Source organism: Arachis hypogaea, chromosome 4, assembly GCF_003086295.3.
Source record: "Arachis hypogaea cultivar Tifrunner chromosome 4, arahy.Tifrunner.gnm2.J5K5, whole genome shotgun sequence".
NCBI classification, from domain to species: domain Eukaryota; kingdom Viridiplantae; phylum Streptophyta; class Magnoliopsida; order Fabales; family Fabaceae; genus Arachis; species Arachis hypogaea.
This window is the reverse complement of record NC_092039.1, coordinates 25,596,633-25,618,104: the sequence shown is the minus strand read 5'-3', so window position 1 is coordinate 25,618,104 and position 21,472 is coordinate 25,596,633. Positions and strand designations below refer to the sequence as shown.

The window sequence follows — 21,472 nt, the reverse complement described above, 5'->3', positions numbered from 1 at the left end:
CTAAATGCCAAGTTGTTTGGTAATGAGACTTGGGAAAGTGAACCTCCCTTGCTCATTAGTTAACTAGATACTTGGATTCAGAAAATTTTACCTCAAAAGAGACAAGACCCTGGCAAGTTCTTAATACCTTGTACCATAGGCACCATGACCTTTGAAAAGGCTCTATGTGATCTGGGGTCAGGGATAAATCTTAATGCCACTCTCTGTAATGGAGAAGCTGGGGATCATTGAGGTACAATGATGAGCGGATAATTTATACGCTTTTTGGCATTGTTTTTATATAGTTTTTAGTAAGTTTAAGCTACTTTTAGGGATATTTTCATTAGTTTTTATGTTAAATTCACATTTCTGGATTTTACTATGAGTTTGTATGTTTTTCTGTGATTTCAGGTAAATTCTGACTGAAATTGAGGGATTTGAGCAAAACTCTGAAGAAGGCTGACAAAAGGACTGCTGATGCTGTTGGAATCTGACCTCCCTGCACTCGAAATGGATTTTTTGGAGCTACAGAACTCCAATTGGCGCGCTCTCAACGGCGTTAGAAAGTAGACATCGAGGGCTTTCCAGCAATATATAATAGTCCATACTTTATTCGAAGAATGACGACGTAACTTGGCGTTGAACGCCAAGTACACGCTGCTGTCTGGAGTTAAACGCCAGAAAAACGTCATTATCCGGAGTTAAACGCCCAAAACACGTCATAACTCAGAGTTCAACTCCAAGAGATGCCTCAGCTCGTGGATTAATCAAGCTCAGCCCAAGCATACACCAAGTGGGCCCCGGAAGTGAATTTATGCATCAATTACTTACTCATGTAAACCCTAGTAGCTAGTCTAGTATATATAGAACATTTATCTATTGTATTAGACATCTTTGGTCTCAGTTTTATTTTATTCTTCATCTTAGGAGATCATTGATCACGTTAGGGAGGCTGGCCATTCGGCCATGCCTGAACCTCTTTTACTTATGTATTTTCAACGGTGGAGTTTCTGCACACCATAGATTAAGGGTGTGGAGCTCTGCTGTACCTCAAGTATTAATGAAATTCTATTATCTTTTATTCAAATCTCTCTTATTCTTATTCCAAGATATCCATTCGTACCCAAGAACATGATGAATGTTATGAGTCAGATTACCCTCATTATCATTCTCACTTATGAACGCGCGTGATTGACAACCACTTCCGTTCTACATGAAACAGAGCTTGAATGCGTATCTCTGAGATTCCCCAACAGAATCTTCGTGGTATAAGCTAGATAGATGGCGGCATTTATGAGGATCCGGAAAGTCTCACCTTGTCTGTGGTATTCCGAGTAGGATCCTGGGAATCCGGAAAGTCTAACCTTGTCTGTGGTATTCCGAGTAGGATTCCGGTAATGAATGACTGTGACGTGCTTCAAACTTGTAACCTGCTGGGCGTTAGTGACAGACGCAAAAGAATCAATGGATTCTATTCCAGTAGGAGCGGGAACCAACCGGTGATTAGCCGTACTGTGACAGAGTGCGTGAGCATTAGTTTTCACTGCGAGGATGGGATGTAGCCATCAGCCATGGGTGATGCCTCCAGACGATTAGCCATGCGACTGACAACCGCATAGGATCATTTTCCCGAGAGGATGAAAGTAGCCACAGTTGATGGTGAACCCCTATACAAAGCTTGCCATGGAAAGGAGTAAGAAGGATTGAGTAGAAGCAATAGGAGGGCAGGCGTCCTTGGGCTCTACAGCATCTCCATCCGCTTATCTGAAATTCCCACCAATGAATCTGCATAAGCATTCTATCCCTTTTATCATTCCTTTTTATTTATTATTTATTCCAATAATCACAATTCCCCTTTTTTCTGCCTAATTGAGATTTGCAAGGTGACCATAGCTTGCTTCATGCCAACAATCTCTGTGGGATCGACCCTTACTCGCGTAAGGTTTATTACTTGGACGACCCAGTACACTTGCTGGTTAGTTGAACGGAGTTGTGTCCACTCGTGCCAATTTCTAAAATCCAATTACAATGAATATGATCACAATTTCGTCCACCATACAACCTGCCTTGTTCTCATTACAATTAACAGACAAGTCATTGAGACAAGCTTATGGAATAGTAGAGGATGTGTTAGTAAAGGTTGAAGGCCTTTACATCCCTGCTGATTTCATAATCTTAGACACTAGGAAGGAAGAGGATGAATGCATAATCCTTGGAAGACCTTTCCTAGCCACAGCAGGAGCTGTGATAGATGTCAACAGAGGTGAACTAGTCCTTCAATTGAATGGGGACTACCTTGTGTTTAAGGCACATGGCCATCCCTCTGTGACAAAAGAGAGTAAGCATGAAGAGCTTCTCTCAGTTCAGAGTCAAGAAAAGCCCCCACAGTCAAACTCTAAGTTTGGTGTTGTGAGGCCACAACCAAACTCTAAGTTTGGTGTTAAGACCCCATATCCAAACTCTAATTTTGGTGTTGGGACTATACAACATTGACCTGATCACCTTTGTGGCTTCATGAGAGCCACTGTCAAGTTATTGACATTAAAGAAGCGCTTGTTGGGAGGCAACCCAATTTTATTTATCTAATTTTTATTTTATTTTATTTTATTGTTATTTTGTGTTTTATTAGGTACATGATCTTGTGGAGTCACGAAAAAAAATAGAAAAATTAAAAACAGAATAAAAAACAACAGAAGAAAAATCACACCCTGGAGGAAGCACAGGCTGGCGTTCAACGCCAATAAGAAGCATCTGGCTGGCGTTCAACGCCAGAACAGAGCATCAAGCTGGCGTTGAACGCCAGAAACAAGCAACATTCTGGCGCTGAACGCCAGGAATGTGCCTAAGAGGAAAAGCTGGCGCTGAACGCCAGTAACAAGCATGAAACTGGCGTTCAACGCCAGAAACATGGTTTACATGGGCGTTGAACGCCCAGAATGTGCACCACACGGCGTTTAAACGCCAGAATGGTGTGCAAGGGAAATTTACATGCCTATTTGGTGTAGGGATGGAATTCCTTGACACCTCAGGATCTGTGGACCCCACAGGATCACCTCAGGATCTGTGGACCCCACAGGATCCCCACCTACTATATTCCCACCTTACCTCCTAATCCTATTTTGTGATGAGTATTCCCCACCTTCATAGCATTCTTGCATGCATCTTGTGTCTTGATCCAAAATTTTCATGTTTTGGGTCATTTTTGTGTTTTTCTTTAAAAAAATTCAAAAATCAAAAAAATATATTTTCCTTATTTTCCTCCAAATTTTCGAAATTTTGGGTTGACTTGGTCAAAAATTTTTAAAATTAGTTGTTTCTTACAAGTCAAGTCAAAATTTCAATTTTAAAAATCTTATCTTTTCAACATCTTTTTCAAAAATCATATCTTTTTCATTTTTTATATAATTTTCGAAAATTTCAAAATTATTTTTCAAAATATTTTCAAAAATCTTTTTCTTATCTTTATATCAAATTTTCAAAAAAATTAGCTAACAATTAATGTGATTGGTTCAAAAATTTGAAGTTTGTTACTTTCTTGTTAAGAAAGGTTCAATCTTTAAGTTCTAGAATCTTATCTTGTAATTTCTTATTAGTTAAGTCAATTTTAAAATGAAATCTTTTTCAAATATCCTTTTTCAAATATATCTTTTTATCTTTTATCTTATCTTTTTCAAAAATTTTATCTTTTTCAAAATTTGATTTCAAAATATCTTATCTTTTTCTTATCTTCTTATCTTTTTCAAAATTTGATTTCAAATCTTTTTCAATCAACTAACTAACTCTTTGTTTGTTTCTTATCTTTTTCAAAACCACCTAACTACTTTTCCCTCTCTAATTTTCGAAAATTCTCCCTCTCTTTTTCAAAAATTCTTTTTTGTTTTAAATTTTAATTTTAATTATATTTTGTCTCTAATTTTCGAAAATCACTAACTCTTTTTCAAAAAATTATTTTCGAATTTTTTCTTCTCCTCTCTTCTTCTATTCAATTATTTAATTACTAACACTTCTCTTCACCTTTCTTCATTCAAAAATCCGAATCCTTCCCTCTTCTTCCTTATACCCCTATCTTCTTCTACTAACATAAAGGAATCTCTATACTGTGACATAGAGGATTCCTCTTTCTTTTCTTGTTTTCTTCTCTTTCATATGAGCAGGAACAGGGAAAAAGGCACTCTTGTTGAAATTGATCCAGAACCTGAAAGGACTCTGAAGAGAAAATTAAGAGAAGCTAAATTACAACAATCCAGAAACAACCTTTCAGAAATTTTCGAACAAGAGAAGGACATGGCAGCCGAAAACAATAATAATAATAATGCAAGGAGAATGCTTGGTGACTTCACAAAGCCAACATCCAAGTTTGATGGAAGAAGCATCTCCATTCCTGCCATTGGAGCCAATAACTTTGAGCTTAAGCCTCAACTAGTTGCATTAATGCAACAAAACTGTAAGTTTTATGGACTTCCATCTGAAGATCCCTATCAGTTCTTAACTAAATTCTTGCAGATCTGTGAGACTGTAAAGACTAATGGAGTTGATCCTGAAGTCTACAGACTCATGCTTTTCCCTTTTGCTGTAAGAGACAGAGCTAGAATATGGTTGGATTCACAACCTAAGGATAGCCTGGACTCCTGGGATAAGCTAGTCACTGCTTTCTTGGATAAATTCTTTCCTCCTCAAAAGCTGAGCAAGCTGAGAGTGGATGTTCAAACCTTCAAACAAAAAGATGGTGAATCCCTCTATGAAGCTTGGGAAAGATATAAGCAGTTGACCAAAAGATGTCCATCTGACATGTTTTCAGAATGGACCCTATTAGATATATTCTATTATGGTCTCTCTGAATTTTCGAAAATGTCACTGGACCATTCTGCAGGTGGATCTATTCACCTGAAGAAAACGCCTGAAGAGGCTCAAGAACTCATTGACATGGTTGCAAACAACCAGTTCATGTATACCTCTGAAAGGAATTCCGTGAATAATGGGATACCTCAGAAGAAAGGAGTTCTTGAAATTGATGCTCTGAATGCCATATTGGCTCAGAACAAAATGTTGACTCAACAGGTCAACATAATCTCTCAAAATCTGAATGGACTGCAACATGCATCCAACAGCACTAGAGAGGCAGCTTCTGAAGAAGCTTATGATCCTGAGAACCCTGTCATGGCAGAGGTTAATTACATGGGTGAACCTTATGGAAACACCTATAATCCATCATGGAGAAATCACCCAAATTTCTCCTGGAAGGATCAACAAAAGCCTCAACAAGGCTTTAATAATGGTGGACGCAATAGGCTGAATAATAGTAAGCCATATCCATCATCTTCTCAGCAACAGACAGAGAACTCTGAACAAAATACTTCTAATTTAGCCAATATAGTCTCTGATCTGTCAAAGGCCACTTTCAGTTTCATGAATGAAACCAGATCCTCCATTAGAAATCTGGAGGCACAAGTGGGCCAGCTGAGTAAGAAAGTCATTGAAACTCTTCCCAGTATTCTCCCAAGCAATACAGAAGAGAATCCAAAAGGAGAGTGCAAGGCCATTGATTTAATCAAAGTGGCCGAATGCATAGGGGAGGAGGAGGACGAAAATCCTAGTGAGGAAGACCTCCTGGGACGTCCTTCAAGCAAGAAGGAGTTTCCTATTAAGGATCCAAAGGAATCTGAGGCTCATACAGAGACCATAGAGATTCCATTAAATCTCCTTCTGCCATTCATGAGCTCTGAAGACTATTCTTCCTCTGAAGAGGATGAAGATGTGACTGGAGAGCAAGTTGCTCAATATTTAGGAGCTATCATGAAGCTGAATGCCAAGTTGTTTGGTAATGAGACTTGGGAAAGTGAACCTCCCTTGCTCATCAGTGAACTAGATACTTGGATTCAAAGAACTCTACCTCAAAAGAAGCAAGATCCTGGCAAGTTCTCAATACCTTGTACCATAGGCACCATGAGCTTTGAAAAAGCTCTATGTGATCTAGGGTTAGGGATAAATCTTATGCCACTCTCTGTAATGGAGAAGCTGGTTCTCATTACAATTGGCAGATAAGTCAATGAGACAAGCTTATGGAATAGTAGAAGACGTGCTAGTAAAGGTTGAAGGCCTTTACATCCCTACTGATTTCATAATCCTAGACACTAGGAAGGAAGATGATGAATGCATCATCCTAGGAAGACCTTTCCTAGCCACAGCAGGAGCTGTGATAGATGTCAACAGAGGGGAGTTAGTCCTTCAATTAAATGGGAACTACCTTGTCTTCAAGGCACATGGCCATCCCTCTGTGACAGAGGAGAGTAAGCATGAAGAGCTTCTCTCAGTTTAAGGTCAAGAAGAGCCCACACAGTCAAACTCTAAGTTTGGTGTTGTGAGGCCACAACCAAACTCTAAGTTTGGTGTTCAAACCCCATATCCAAACTCTAAGTTTGGTGTTGGGACTACACACTAAAATTGATCTGATCATCTTGTGGCTCCATGAGAGCCACTGTCAAGCTATTGACATTAAAGAAGCGCTTGTTGGGAGGCAACCCAATTTTATTTATCTATCTAATTTTATTTTATTTTGTTTTAGTGTTATTTTTGTGTTGAATTAGGTACATGATCATGAGGAGTCACGAAAAAATCAAAGAAATTAAAAACAGAGTCAAAAACAGAAGAAAAAAATTTTTTCACCCTGGAGGTAGCGCAGACTGGCGTTCAACGCCAGTAAGATGCATCTGGCTGGCGTTCAACGCCAGAACAGAGCATCTTTCTGGCGCTGAACGCCCAAAACAAGCAACAACCTGGCGTTTAACGCCAGGACGTGCACACAGAGGACAATCTGGCGCTGAACGCCAGAAACAAGCATGAAACTGGCGTTCAACGCCAGAAACATGCATTACATGGGCGTTTAACGCCCAGAACATGCACCAATGGGCGTTTGAACGCCAGAATGATGCATGAAGGCAATTTACACGCCTATATGGTGAAGGAATGGTATTTCTTTTCACCTCAGGATCTGTGGACCCCACAGGATCCCCACCTCAGGATCTGTGGACCCCACAGGATCCCCACCTACCTTTTCTTTTAATCCTAATCACACTCTCCTAATCCAAATCTCATTTTCAATGTCACACTTCCCAAAAACCTTCACCAATCACCTCAATTCCTCTTCCCAATTACCCCATGCACCATTCACATCAACCTCCTCTTCCCCATAAATCCCACCTACCCTCATCAAATTCAAATTCAATTTCCCACCCTTTCCCACCCAAAATGGCCGAACTCCCACCCCCCTCTCCCTATAAATACCTTTCCTTTCTTCTTCATTTTCACACAAACACAAACCCCTTCTTTTCCCATATAGCCGAAACCACTCTTCTCCCTCTCTTCCCTATTCTCTTCTTCTTCTTCTTCTACTCTTCTTTTCTTTCTTGCTCGAGGACGAGCAAATTTTAAGTTTGGTGTGGTAAAAAGCCTAAGCTTTTTATTTTTCATTCACCATCAATGGCACCTAAGACCGGAGTATCCTCAAGAAAAGGGAAAGGGAAGACAAAAGCTTCCACCTCTGAGTCATGGGAGAAGGAAAGATTCATCTCCAAGAGCCATCAAGACCACTTCTATGATGTTGTGGCAAAGAAGAAGGTGATCCCCGAGGTCCCCTTCAAGCTCAAAAAGAATGAGTATCCGGAAATCCAACATGAAATTCAAAGAAGAGGGTGGGAAGTCATAACCAACCCCATGCAACAAGTTGGAATATTGATGGTTCAAGAGTTCTATGCCAATGCATGGATCACTAGGAACCATGATCAAAGTATGAACCCGAATCCAAAGAACTATATCACAATGGTTCGGGGGAAATACTTAGATTTCAGTCCGGAAAATGTGAGGTTGGCGTTTCATTTACCCATGATGCAAGGTGATGAACGCCCCTACACAAGAAGGGTCAACTTCAATCAAAGGTTGGACCAAGTCCTAATGGACATATGTGTGGAAGGCGCCCAATGGAGAATAGACTCCAAAGGCAAACCGGTCCAACTAAGAAGACTGGATCTCAAGCCTGTGGCTAGAGGATGGTTGGAGTTCATCCAAAGATCCATCATTCCTACAAGCAACCGATCTGAAGTTACTGTGGATCGGGCCATCATGATTCATAGCATCATGATTGGAGAGGAAGTGGAAGTTCATGAAGTCATCTCCAATGAACTCTACAAAATAGCTGACAAGCCTTCATACATGGCACGGCTAGCCTTCCCCCACCTTATATGCCATTTATGCTACTCAGCTGGAGTTATCATAGATGGAGATGTCTTCATTGAAGAAGACAAGCCCATCACAAAGAAGAGGATGGAGCAAACAAGGGAAGTTCCTCATGGCCCCCAAGAAGAACATGAGGAAGTTCATCATCAACAAATGCCTCAAGGAATGCACTTCCCTCCCAACAACTATTGGGAGCAACTCAGTACCTCTTTAGAGGATTTGAGCCATAATGTGGAACAATTAAGGGTGGAACACCATGAACACGCCCTCACTCTCCAAGAAATAAGAGAAGATCAAAGAGCAATGAGGGAGGAGCAACAAAGGCAAGGAAGGGACATAGAAGAGTTGAAGAACATCATTGGTCCTTCAAGAAGAAGACGCCACTAGAGGTGGATTCATTCCTTGTTCTTTATTTTCTTTTTGTTTTCGGTTTTTAAGTATTATGTTTATCTATGTTTTGTGTCTCTACTTCATGATCATTAGTGTGTAACCATGCCTTAAAGCTATGAATAAAATCCATTAGTCCTTCACTTATCTTAAAAGAAAAATGTTTTAATTCAAAAGAACAAGAAGTACATAATTTTCGAAATTATTAGTGAATTTAATTTAATTATATTGATGTGGTGGCAATAATTTTTGTTTTCTGAATGAATGCTTGAACAGTGCATATTTTTGATCTTGTTGTTTATGAGTGTTAAAATTGTGGTTCTTGAAAGAATGATGAACAAAGAGAAATGTTATTGATGATCTGAAAAACATCATGAAATTGATTCTTGAAGCAAGAAAAAGCAGTGAAAAAAAAAAGTAGCGAAAATTTTAAAGCAAGGATCCAAGGCTTTGAGCATTAATGGATAGGAGGGCCCAAGGAAATTAAAATCCAGGCCTAAGCGGCTAAATCAAGCTGTCCCTAACCATGTGCTTGTGTCATGAAGGTCCAAGTGAAAAGCTTGAGACTGAATGGTTAAAGTCGTGATCCAAAGCTGAAGAGTGTGCTTAAGAGCTCTGGACACCACTAACTGGGGACTCTAGCAAAGCTGAGTCACAATCTGAAAAGGTTCACCCAGTTATGTGTCTGTGGCATTGATGTATCCGGTGGTAATACTGGAAAACAAAGTGCTTAGGGCCACGGCCAAGACTCATAAGTAGCTGTGTTCAAGAATCAACATGCTTAACTAGGAAAGTCAATAACACTATCCGAAATTCTAAGTTCCCAGAGACGCCAATCACTCTAAACTACAAAGGAAAAAGTGAGATGCCAAAACTGTTCAGAAGCAAAAAGCTACAAGTCCCGCTCATGTAATTAAATTAATATTCATTGATATTTTGGACTTTATAGTATATTCTCTTCTTTTTATCCTAATTGATTTTCAGTTGCTTGGGGACAAGCAACAATTTAAGTTTGGTGTTGTGATGAGCGGATAATTTATACGCTTTTTGGCATTGTTTTTATATAGTTTTTAGTAAGTTTAAGCTACTTTTAGGGATATTTTCATTAGTTTTTATGTTAAATTCACATTTCTGGACTTTACTATGAGTTTGTATGTTTTTCTGTGATTTCAGGTAAATTCTGACTGAAATTGAGGGATTTGAGCAAAACTCTGAAGAAGGCTGACAAAAGGACTGCTGATGCTGTTGGAATCTGACCTCCCTGCACTCGAAATGGATTTTCTGGAGCTACAGAACTCCAATTGGCGCGCTCTCAACGGCGTTGGAAAATACACATCCAGGGCTTTCCAGCAATATATAATAGTCCATACGTTATTCGAAGAATGATGACGTAACTTGGCGTTGAACGCCAAGTACACGCTGCTGTCTGGAGTTAAACGCCAGAAAAACGTCATTATCCGGAGTTAAACGCCCAAAACACGTCATAACTCAGAGTTCAACTCCAAGAGATGCCTCAGCTCGTGGATTAATCAAGCTCAGCCCAAGCATACACCAAGTGGGCCCCGGAAGTGAATTTATGCATCAATTACTTACTCATGTAAACCCTAGTAGCTAGTCTAGTATATATAGAACATTTATCTATTGTATTAGACATCTTTGGTCTCAGTTTTATTTTATTCTTCATCTTAGGAGATCATTGATCACGTTAGGGAGGCTGGCCATTCGGCCATGCCTGAACCTCTTTTACTTATGTATTTTCAACGGTGGAGTTTCTGCACACCATAGATTAAGGGTGTGGAGCTCTGCTGTACCTCAAGTATTAATGAAATTCTATTATCTTTTATTCAAATCTCTCTTATTCTTATTCCAAGATATCCATTCGTACCCAAGAACATGATGAATGTTATGAGTCAGATTACCCTCATTATCATTCTCACTTATGAACGCGCGTGATTGACAACCACTTCCGTTCTACATGAAACAGAGCTTGAATGCGTATCTCTGAGATTCTCCAACAGAATCTTCGTGGTATAAGCTAGATAGATGGCGGCATTTATGAGGATCCGGAAAGTCTCACCTTGTCTGTGGTATTCCGAGTAGGATCCTGGGAATCCGGAAAGTCTAACCTTGTCTGTGGTATTCCGAGTAGGATTCCGGTAATGAATGACTGTGACGTGCTTCAAACTTGTAACCTGCTGGGCGTTAGTGACAGACGCAAAAGAATCAATGGATTCTATTCCAGTAGGAGCGGAAACCAACCGGTGATTAGCCGTACTGTGACAGAGTGCGTGAGCATTAGTTTTCACTGCGAGGATGGGATGTAGCCATCAGCCATGGGTGATGCCTCCAGACGATTAGCCGTGCGACTGACAACCGCATAGGATCATTTTCCCGAGAGGATGAAAGTAGCCACAGTTGATGGTGAACCCCTATACAAAGCTTGCCATGGAAAGGAGTAAGAAGGATTGAGTAGAAGCAATAGGAGAGCAGGCGTCCTTAGGCTCTACAGCATCTCCATCCGCTTATCTGAAATTCCCACCAATGAATCTGCATAAGCATTCTATCCCTTTTATCATTCCTTTTTATTTATTATTTATTCCAATAATCACAATTCCCCTTTTTTCTGCCTAACTGAGATTTGCAAGGTGACCATAGCTTGCTTCATGCCAACAATCTCTGTGGGATCGACCCTTACTCGCGTAAGGTTTATTACTTGGACGACCCAGTACACTTGCTGGTTAGTTGAACGGAGTTGTGTCCACTCGTGCCAATTTCTAAAATCCAATTACAATGAATATGATCACAATTTCGTCCACCATACAACCTGCCTTGTTCTCATTACAATTAACAGACAAGTCATTGAGACAAGCTTATGGAATAGTAGAGGATGTGTTAGTAAAGGTTGAAGGCCTTTACATCCCTGCTGATTTCATAATCTTAGACACTAGGAAGGAAGAGGATGAATGCATAATCCTTGGAAGACCTTTCCTAGCCACAGCAGGAGCTGTGATAGATGTCAACAGAGGTGAACTAGTCCTTCAATTGAATGGGGACTACCTTGTGTTTAAGGCACATGGCCATCCCTCTGTGACAAAAGAGAGTAAGCATGAAGAGCTTCTCTCAGTTCAGAGTCAAGAAAAGCCCCCACAGTCAAACTCTAAGTTTGGTGTTGTGAGGCCACAACCAAACTCTAAGTTTGGTGTTAAGACCCCATATCCAAACTCTAATTTTGGTGTTGGGACTATACAACATTGACCTGATCACCTTTGTGGCTTCATGAGAGCCACTGTCAAGCTATTGACATTAAATAAGCGCTTGTTGGGAGGCAACCCAATTTTATTTATCTAATTTTTATTTTATTTTATTTTATTGTTATTTTGTGTTTTATTAGGTACATGATCATGTGGAGTCACGAAAAAAAATAGAAAAATTAAAAACAGAATAAAAAACAACAGAAGAAAAATCACACCCTGGAGGAAGCACAGGCTGGCGTTCAACGCCAATAAGAAGCATCTGGCTGGCGTTCAACGCCAGAACAGAGCATCAAGCTGGCGTTGAATGCCAGAAACAAGCAACATTCTGGCGCTGAACGCCAGGAATGTGCCTAAGAGGAAAAGCTGGCGCTGAACGCCAGTAACAAGCATGAAACTGGCGTTCAACGCCAGAAACATGGTTTACATGGGCGTTGAACGCCCAGAATGTGCACCACACGGCGTTTAAACGCCAGAATGGTGTGCAAGGGAAATTTACATGCCTATTTGGTGTAGGGATGGAATTCCTTGACACCTCAGGATCTGTGGACCCCACAGGATCACCTCAGGATCTGTGGACCCCACAGGATCCCCACCTACTATATTCCCACCTTACCTCCTAATCCTATTTTGTGATGAGTATTCCCCATGTCACACTTCCCAACACTCTTCACCAATCACCTCAATCCCTCTTCCCAATCACCCCCTTCACCACTCACATCCATCCACTCTTCCCCATAAACCCCACCTACCTTCAAAAATTCAAAACCATTTTCCCACCCATTCCCACCCTAAATGGCTGAACATACACTCCCCCCTCTCCCTATATATACCCTTCCATTCTACTTCATTTTCACACAACACAACCCCCTCTTCTTCACCTTGGCCGAACCTATATCTCTCCCTCTCTACCATATTCTCTTCTTTCTTCTATTGCTCGAGGACGAGCAATATTTTAAGTTTGGTGTGGTCAAAGCATAATCTTTTTTTGTTTTCCATTACCATCAATGGCACCTAAGGCCGGAGAATCCTCTAGAAAAGGAAAAGGAAAGACAAAAGCTTCCACCTCCGAGTCCTGGGAGATGGAAAGATTCATCTCCAAAAGCCATCAAGACCACTTCTATGATGTTGTGGCAAAGAAGAAGGTGATCCCTGAGGTCCCTTTCAAGCTCAAGAAGAATGAGTATCCGGAGATCCGACATGAGATCCGAAGAAGAGGTTGGGAAGTCTTAACCAACCCCATGCAACAAGTCGGAATCTTAATGGTTCAAGAGTTCTATGCCAATGCATGGATCACTAGGAACCATGATCAAAGTATGAACCCGAATCCAAAGAATTATCTCACAATGGTTCGGGGGAAATACTTAGATTTTAGTCCGGAAAATGTGAGGTTGGTGTTTCACTTGCCCATGATGCAAGGAGATGAACGCCCCTACACTAGAAGGGTCAACTTTAATCAAAGGTTGGACCAAGTCCTAATGGACATATGTATGGAAGGAGCTCAATGGAAGAGAGACTCCAAAGGCAAGCCAGTTCAACTAAGAAGGCTGGACCTCAAGCCTGTGGCTAGAGGATGGTTGGAGTTCATTCAACGCTCCATCATTCCTACTAGCAACCGATCTGAAGTTACTGTGGATCGGGCCATCATGATTCATAGCATCATGATTGGAGAGGAAGTAGAAGTTCATGAGGTCATCTCCAATGAAATCTACAAAATAGCTGACAAAGTCCTCCACCATGGCAAGGCTAGCTTTTCCTCACCTTATTTGCCATCTATGTTACTCAGCTGGAGTTATCATAGAAGGAGACATCTCCATTGAAGAGGATAAGCCCATCACCAAGAAGAGGATGGAGCAAGCAAGAGAGACCCTTCACGGTTCTCAAGAGATGCATGAGGAAGCTCATCATCAAGAAATCCCTGAGATGCCTCAAGGGATGCACTTTCCTCCCAACAATTATTGGGAACAACTCAACACTTCCTTAGAAGATTTGAGCCACAATGTGGAACAATTAAGGGTGGAACATCATGAGCACTCCATCATTCTCCATGAAATAAGAGAAGATCAAAGAGCAATGAGGGAGGAGCAACAAAGGCAAGGAAGGGACATAGAAGAGCTTAAGGACATTGTTGGACCTTCAAGAAGAAAATGCCACTAAAGGTGGATTCATTCCTTGTTCTTTATTTCTTTTTGTTTTCGGTTTTGAATGTTGTGTTTATCTATGTTTTGTGTCTCTACTTCATGATCATTAGTATGTAGTAACCATGTCTTAAAGCTATGAATAAAATCCATTAATCCTTCACCTCTCTTAAATGAAAAATGTTTTAATTCAAAAGAACAAGAAGTACATGAATTTCGAATTTATCCTTGAATTTAGTTTAATTATATTGATGTGGTGACAATACTTTTTGTTTTCTGAATGAATGCTTGAACAGTGCATATTTTTGATCGAATGTTAAAACTGTTGGCTCTTGAAAGAATGATGAACAAAGAGAAATGTTATTGATAATCTGAAAAATCATGAAATTGATTCTTGAAGCAAGAAAAAGCAGTAAAAAATCAAAAGCTTGCGAAAAAAAAGAAATTGGCGAAAAAAAATAGAAAGAAAAAGAAAAAGCAAGAAGAAAAAGCCAATAGCCCTTAAAACCAAAAGGCAATGGTAAAAAGGATCCAAGGCTTTGAGCATCAATGGATAGGAGGGCCCAAGGAAATAAAATCCAGGCCTAAGCGGCTAAACCAAGCTGTCCCTAACCATGTGCTTGTGTCATGAAGGTCCAAGTGAAAAGCTTGAGACTGAATAGTTAAAGTCGTGATCCAAAGCAAAAAGAGTGTGCTTAAGAGCTTTGGACACCACTAACTGGGGACTCTAGCAAAGCTGAGTCACAATCTGAAAAAGTTCACCCAGTTATGTGTCTGAGGCATTTATGTATCCGGTGGTAATACTGGAAAATAAAATGCTTAGGGCCACGGCCAAGACTCATAAGTAGCTGTGTTCAAGAATCAACATGCTTAACTAGGAAGGTCAATAACACTATCCGAAATTCTAAGTTCCTAGAGAAGCCAATCATTTTAAACTTCAAAGGAAAAAGTGAGATGCCAAAACTGTTCAGAAGCAAAAAGCTACAAGTCCCGCTCATCTAATTAGAATTAATATTCATTGATATTTTGAAATTTATAGTATATTCTCTTCTTTTTATCCTATTTGATTTTCAGTTGCTTAGGGACAAGCAACAATTTAAGTTTGGTGTTGTGATGAGCGGATAATTTATACGCTTTTTGGCATTGTTTTTAGGTAGTTTTTAGTAAGTTCAAGCTACTTTTAGGGATGTTTTCATTAGTTTTTATGTTAAATTCACATTTCTGGACTTTACTATGAGTTTGTGTGTTTTTCTGTGATTTCAGGTAATTTCTGGCTGAAATTGAAGGACTTGAGCAAAACTCTGAAAAAGGCTGACAAAAGGACTGCTGATGCTGTTGGAATCTGACCTCCCTACACTCGAAATGGATTTTCTGAAGCTACAGAACTCCAATTGGCGCGCTTTAAACGGCGTTAGAAAGTAAACATCCAGAGCTTTCCAGCAATATATAATAGTCTATACTTTATTCGGGAATTGACGACGTAACTTGGCATTGAATGCCAAGTACATGCTGCTGTCTGGAGTTAAACGCCATAAACACGTCATGATCCAGAGTTGAACGCCCAAAACACGTTATAACTTGGAGTTCAACTCCAAGAAAATCCTCAGCTCGTGAATAGATCAAGCTCAGCCCAAACATACAGCAAGTGGGCCCCGGAAGTGGATTTAGGCATCAATTACTTACTCATGTAAACCCTAGTAGCTAGTTTAGTATAAATAAGACTTTTTACTAGTGTATTAGTCATCTTTTGACAGTTTAATCTTTGACTGTTCTAGTCCTTGATCATTCGGTCTTTTGATCATGGAGAGGTCTGGCCATTCGGCCATGCCTGAACCTTTTACTTATGTACTTTCAACAGTGGAGTTTCTGCACACCATAGATTAAGGGTGTGGAGCTCTGCTGTACCTCAAGTTTCAATACAATTATTATTACTTTCTATTCAATTCTCTTTTATTCTTATTCTAAGATATACGTTGCACAATACTTTGATGAATGTGATGATCCGTGACACTCATCATCATTCTCACCTATGAACGTGCGTGACTGACAACCACTTCCGTTCTACCTTAGGCTAGGCGCATATCTCTTAGATTCCCCAACAGAATCTTCGTGGTATAAGCTAGATAGATGGCGGCATTCATGGGGATCCGGAAAGTCTAACCTTGTCTGTGGTATTCCGAGTAGGATCCCGGGAATCCGGAAAGTCTAACCTTGTCCGTGGTATTCCGAGTAGGATTCCGGTATAGAATGACTGTGACGAGCTTCAAACTCCTGAAGGCTGGGCGTGATGACAAATGCAAAAGAATCAATGGATTCTACTCCAACCTGATTGAGAACCGACAGATGATTAGCCGTGCTGTGACAGAGCATTTGGACCATTTTCACTTAGAGGATGGGATGTAGCTATCAACAAGGGTGATGCCTCCAGACGATTAGCCGTGCAGTGACAGCGCATAGGACCATTTTCCCGAGAGGATTGAAAGTAGCCATTGATGATGGTGATGCCCTACATACAGCTTGCCATGGAAAGGAGTAAGAAGGATTGGATGGAAGCAATAGGAAAGTAAAAATTCAAGAGGAGCACAACATCTCCATGCACTTATCTGAAATTCCCACCATTGATTTACATAAGTATTTCTATCTTTTTTTTATTTTCTATTTATTATTAATTTTCGAAATCCATAACCATTTAATCTGCTTAACTGAGATTTACAAGGTAACCATAGCTTGCTTCATACCAACAATCTCTATGGGATCGACCCTTACTCACATAAGGTATTACTTGGATGACCCAGTACACTTGCTGGTTAAGTTGAACGGAGTTGTGGAAAGAAAAAGCTTCTCTAACAGTGCCTGGAACTCTTGTATCACAATTTCGTCCACCACCCAGCCAGGTATCCTGGCTGGCGTTTAAACGCCAGTTTTCCTTCTTCACTAGGCGTTTTGAATGCCCAGCTTTTTCTGTGTAATTCCTCTGCTGTATGTTTTGAATCTTCAATTCTCTGTATTATTGACTTGAAAAGACACACTTTTGAAAAAAAAATTTTGGATTTTTAATGATGAGGAATAATCAAAATGCAACTAAAATCAAATAAACAATGCATACAAGACACCAAACTTAGAAGTTTGTATACTACGGACACTAACAAATTGAGAATGCATATGAGAAACAACAAAACACTTAAAACAAGAGAATTTAAAGATCAGAGCAAGTAAATCATCAAGAACAACTTGAAGATCAATGAAGACAAATGAATGAATTCGAAAAATGTAAGAAGAATAGAAACATGCAATTGACACCAAACTTAAAATGAGACACTAGACTCAAACAAGAAACAAAAAAATATTTTTGATTTTAAGATTTTATAATTTTTTTGGATTTTTCAAAAAATTATATGGAAAAGAAAATAAAGAGATTCAAAATTTTTAATAAGAATTCCAGGAATCATGCAATGTTAGTCTAAAGCTTTAGTCTAAAGAAATTAGACATGGCTAGCCAAGCTTCAGCAGGACATTACATTCAAGAGCTAAATTGATGAGACTCAATCAGCTTTGGTGATGATGAAAACTTAACCTTGAAACTCTAGAATTCATTCTTAAAAATTCTGAAGAAAAATACCTAATCTAAGCAACAAGATGAACTGTCAGTTGTCCAAACTCAAACAATCCCCGGCAACGGCGCCAAAAACTTGGTGCACGAAATTGTGATCATCAATGGCGCCATCAACATGGTACGCTCAATTGCAATCTCAACTCTTTATCACAACTTCGCACAACTAACCAGCAAGTGCACTGGGTCGTCTAATAAACCTTACGCGAGTAAGGGTCGATCCCACGGAGATTGTTGGTCTGAAGCAAGCTATGGTCATCTTGTAAATCTCAGTCAGGCAGATTCAAATGGTTATGGATGATTTATGAATAAAACATAAAATAAAGATAGAGATACTTATGTAATTCATTGGTGAGAATTTCAGATAAGCGTATGGAGATGCTCTGTCCCTTTCGTCTTTCTGCTTTCCTACTGTCTTCATCCAATCCTGCTTACTCCTTTCCATGGCAAGCTGTATGTTGGGCATCACCATTGTCAATGGCTACAGTTCCGTCCTCTCAGTGAAAATGTTCAACGCGCTCTGTCACAGCACGACTAATCATCTGTCGGTTCTCAATCAGGTTGGAATAGAATCCAGTGATTCTTTTGCGTCTATCACTAACGCCCAACCTTCAGGAGTTTGAAGCTCATCACAGTCATTCAATCATTGAATCCTACTCAGAATACCACAGACAATGTTTAGACCTTCCGAATTCTCTTGAATGCCGCCATCAATTCTAGCTTATACCACAAAGATTCTGATTAAGGAATCCAAGAGATAAACATTCAAGCCTTGTTTGCTTGTAGAACGGAAGTGGTTGTCAGGCACACGTTCATAAGTGAGAATGATGATGAGCGTCACATAATCATCACATTCATCAAGTTCTTGGGTACGAATGAATATCTTAGAACAAGAATAAGCTGAATTGAATAGCAGAACAATAGTAATTGCATTGATACTCGAGGTACAGCAGAGCTCCACACCTTAATCTATGGTGTGTAGAAACTCTACCGTTGAAAATACATAAGTGATAATGGTGATCATTGGCTTTGGCCCCATAGAGGGAACCAGAAGAACCAAGATGAAAAGACAATAGCAAAAGGTCCTATTTGTAGAGAACTAGTAGCTTAGGGTTTACAAAGATGAGTAAATGACATAAAAATCCACTTTCGGGCCCACTTGGTGTGTGCTTGTGCTGAGCATTGAAGCTTTCATGTGTAGAGACTTTTCTTGGAGTTAAACGCCAGCTTTTGTGCCAGTTTGGGCGTTTAACTCCCATTCTTGTGCCACTTCCGGTGTTTTTACGCCAGAATTCTTGAGCTGACTTGGATCGCCTGTTTGGGCCATCAAATCTCGGGCAAAGTATGGACTATTATATATTGCTGGAAAGCCCAGGATGTCTACTTTCTAACGCAATTGAGAGAGCGCCAATTGGGCTTCTGTAGCTCCAGAAAATCCACTTCGAGTGTAGGGAGGTCAGAATCCAACAGCATCTGCAGTCCTTTTCAGCCTCTGAATTAGATTTTTTGCTCAGGTCCCTCAATTTCAGCCAGAAAATACCTGAAATCACAGAAAAATACACAAACTCAAGTAAAGTCCAGAAAAGTGAATTTTAAATAAAAACTAATAAAAATATAATAAAAAATAACTAAAACATACTAAAAATATACTAAAAACAATGCCAAAAATTATCCGCTCATCAGTAACTAAAAGAGAAATTAAGAGAATACTTACATTGCTAGAATCCAAAATCAAACTTCAAGTATAAAATGCTACAAAACCCTAATTAAAACCCTAGGAGAGAATTACCTAAACTACTCTTCTCCTACTCCTAATGTATGTTTTTCCTACTCTAAGATGGCTCCCTTGTTATGTGTTGACATGCCCTTAATATAGCCTCTTAAACCAGCCTTTTGCACTTCAGAAATGGGCCTAGAGACCCCAAAACCGTGTAGCACGTGACTTTTTAATGGAGGCATGCGCTGGTACTTGTGCGTACGCACAGGTCTGTATGTACGCACACTACACTGAATTTCCGCTCGTGCGTGCGCACAAAGGGTTGTGCACACACACACATGCTGAATTCTTCTTTGTGCGTACGCACGTAGTGTTGTGCATACGCACGCATGGTTGTGTGCTTTCTCCTTGTTTTCTTCATGTTTTCTCCCTTTTTGCATGCTTTCTTCCACTTCTACCAAACCATTCTTGCCTCTAGGACCTGAAATCACTCAACAAATATATCACGGCATCGAATGGAATAAAAGTGGGATTAAATTGCTCAATTTAAGCACAAAATGCATGTTTTCACATTTAGGTTCAATTTAGGGATCAAACACAAAAGTATGCTATTATAGTGAATAAGTGTGAGTTTATATGATGAAATCCATCCAATTCAAGCTAAAATTTATCGTTAAATATGGACTCATCAGGTTACTAAGTTAGAAAGGTTCTGCTTAGGGGTCTCCATACTCCCTTGAGAGCATGGAAATGGTGGTCTGTTGTTGAACCTTTTCTGGTTCCTTCCACCTTGATTATTATTGAAGCCTTGCTGAGGCTTCTGTTGATCCTTCCATGAGAGGTTAGGATGATTCCTCCATGAAGGATTGTAGGTGTTTCCATAGGGTTCTCCTATGTAATTCACCTCTTCCATGGTGGGTTGATCAGGATCATAAGCATCTACATCAGGAGATACTTCTTGGGTGCTGCCAACTGCAGCTTGCATTCCAATCAAATGCTGAGAGATCATATTGACCTGCTGGGTCAAGATCTTGTTCTGAGCCAATATGGCATTCAGAGTATCAACTTCAAGAACTCCTTTCTTCTGAGAGATCCCATGGTTTACAGGATTCCTTTCAGAAGTGTACATGAATTGGTTGTTTGCAACCATCTCAATGAGTTCTCTTGCTTCTGCAAGTGTTTTCTTCAAGTGGAGTGATCCACCTGCAGAGTTGTCCAATGAGATTTTGGACATCTCAGACAAACCATCATAGAACACGCCTATGATAGACCATTCTGAGAGCATATCAGGAGGACATCTCCTGATCAATTGCTTGTATCTTTCTCAAGCTTTATAGAGGGATTCACCTTCTCTTTGTCTGAAGGTTTGAACTTTCACTCTAATTTTGCTCATCCTTTGAGGAGGAAAGAATTTAGCCAGGAAAGCACTAACTAGATTTTCCCAAGAGTCTAGGCTCTCCTTTGGTTGAAAATCCAACCATACCTTAGCTCTGTGTCTTATAGCAAAGGGAAAGTGCATAAGTTTGTAGACCTCAGGACTCACTCCATTAGTCTTGACTGTGTCACAGATTAGCAAGAATTTATCTAAGAACTGATGTGGATCTTCCATTGGAAGTCCATGGAACTTGCAATTCTGTTGCAGAATAAAGACTAATTGAGGCTTAAACTCCAAATTGTTAGCTCTAATGGCAGGTATAGTGATACTTCTGCCATGTAAGTCAGAGGTAGGCATGGTGAAGTCGAACCTTTTTTGCCTCTTCTTGAGGTTCGGCCATGTCTTCAACTTCTTGTTCAAAACTTTCTAAAAGGTTTCTTCCGGAGTGTTGTGCTTTGATTTGTTGTAAGCTCCTCCTTAAAGTCCTTTCAGGTTTAGGATCAAGATTAAAGAGAGGTTCTTTATTTTGTTCCTAGTCATAAACAAGAAAAGAAGAAAAGAAAGGAAGCTTCTATGCCTGATTTGGGTCTAGAAAACTCCCAGTGAGATGCGAAAAAAGAAGAGGAAGATAAAAAAGTGAAGATGGAAGAAGAGAGAGGAGAATAATTCGAATAAGTAGAAGTAGAGAGGAGAAGAATTAAAAATAGAAAAGATAAATAAGAATTAAAATATTTTTGTTTTTATTTTACTTATTTATTAATTTAGAAAATTAGGTTAATTAATTAA

At 39.8% G+C, this 21,472-nt stretch overlaps 1 non-coding gene across 1 annotated transcript; it reads right to left on the bottom strand.

Moving 5' to 3' along the window:
• Positions 1-4,665: 4,665 nt before the first annotated feature.
• LOC112798631 (small nucleolar RNA R71) lies at positions 4,666-4,769 on the bottom strand. Its single transcript, XR_003200235.1, has one exon. It is a non-coding gene; the product is annotated as a small nucleolar RNA R71 (small nucleolar RNA).
• Positions 4,770-21,472: the final 16,703 nt, after the last annotated feature.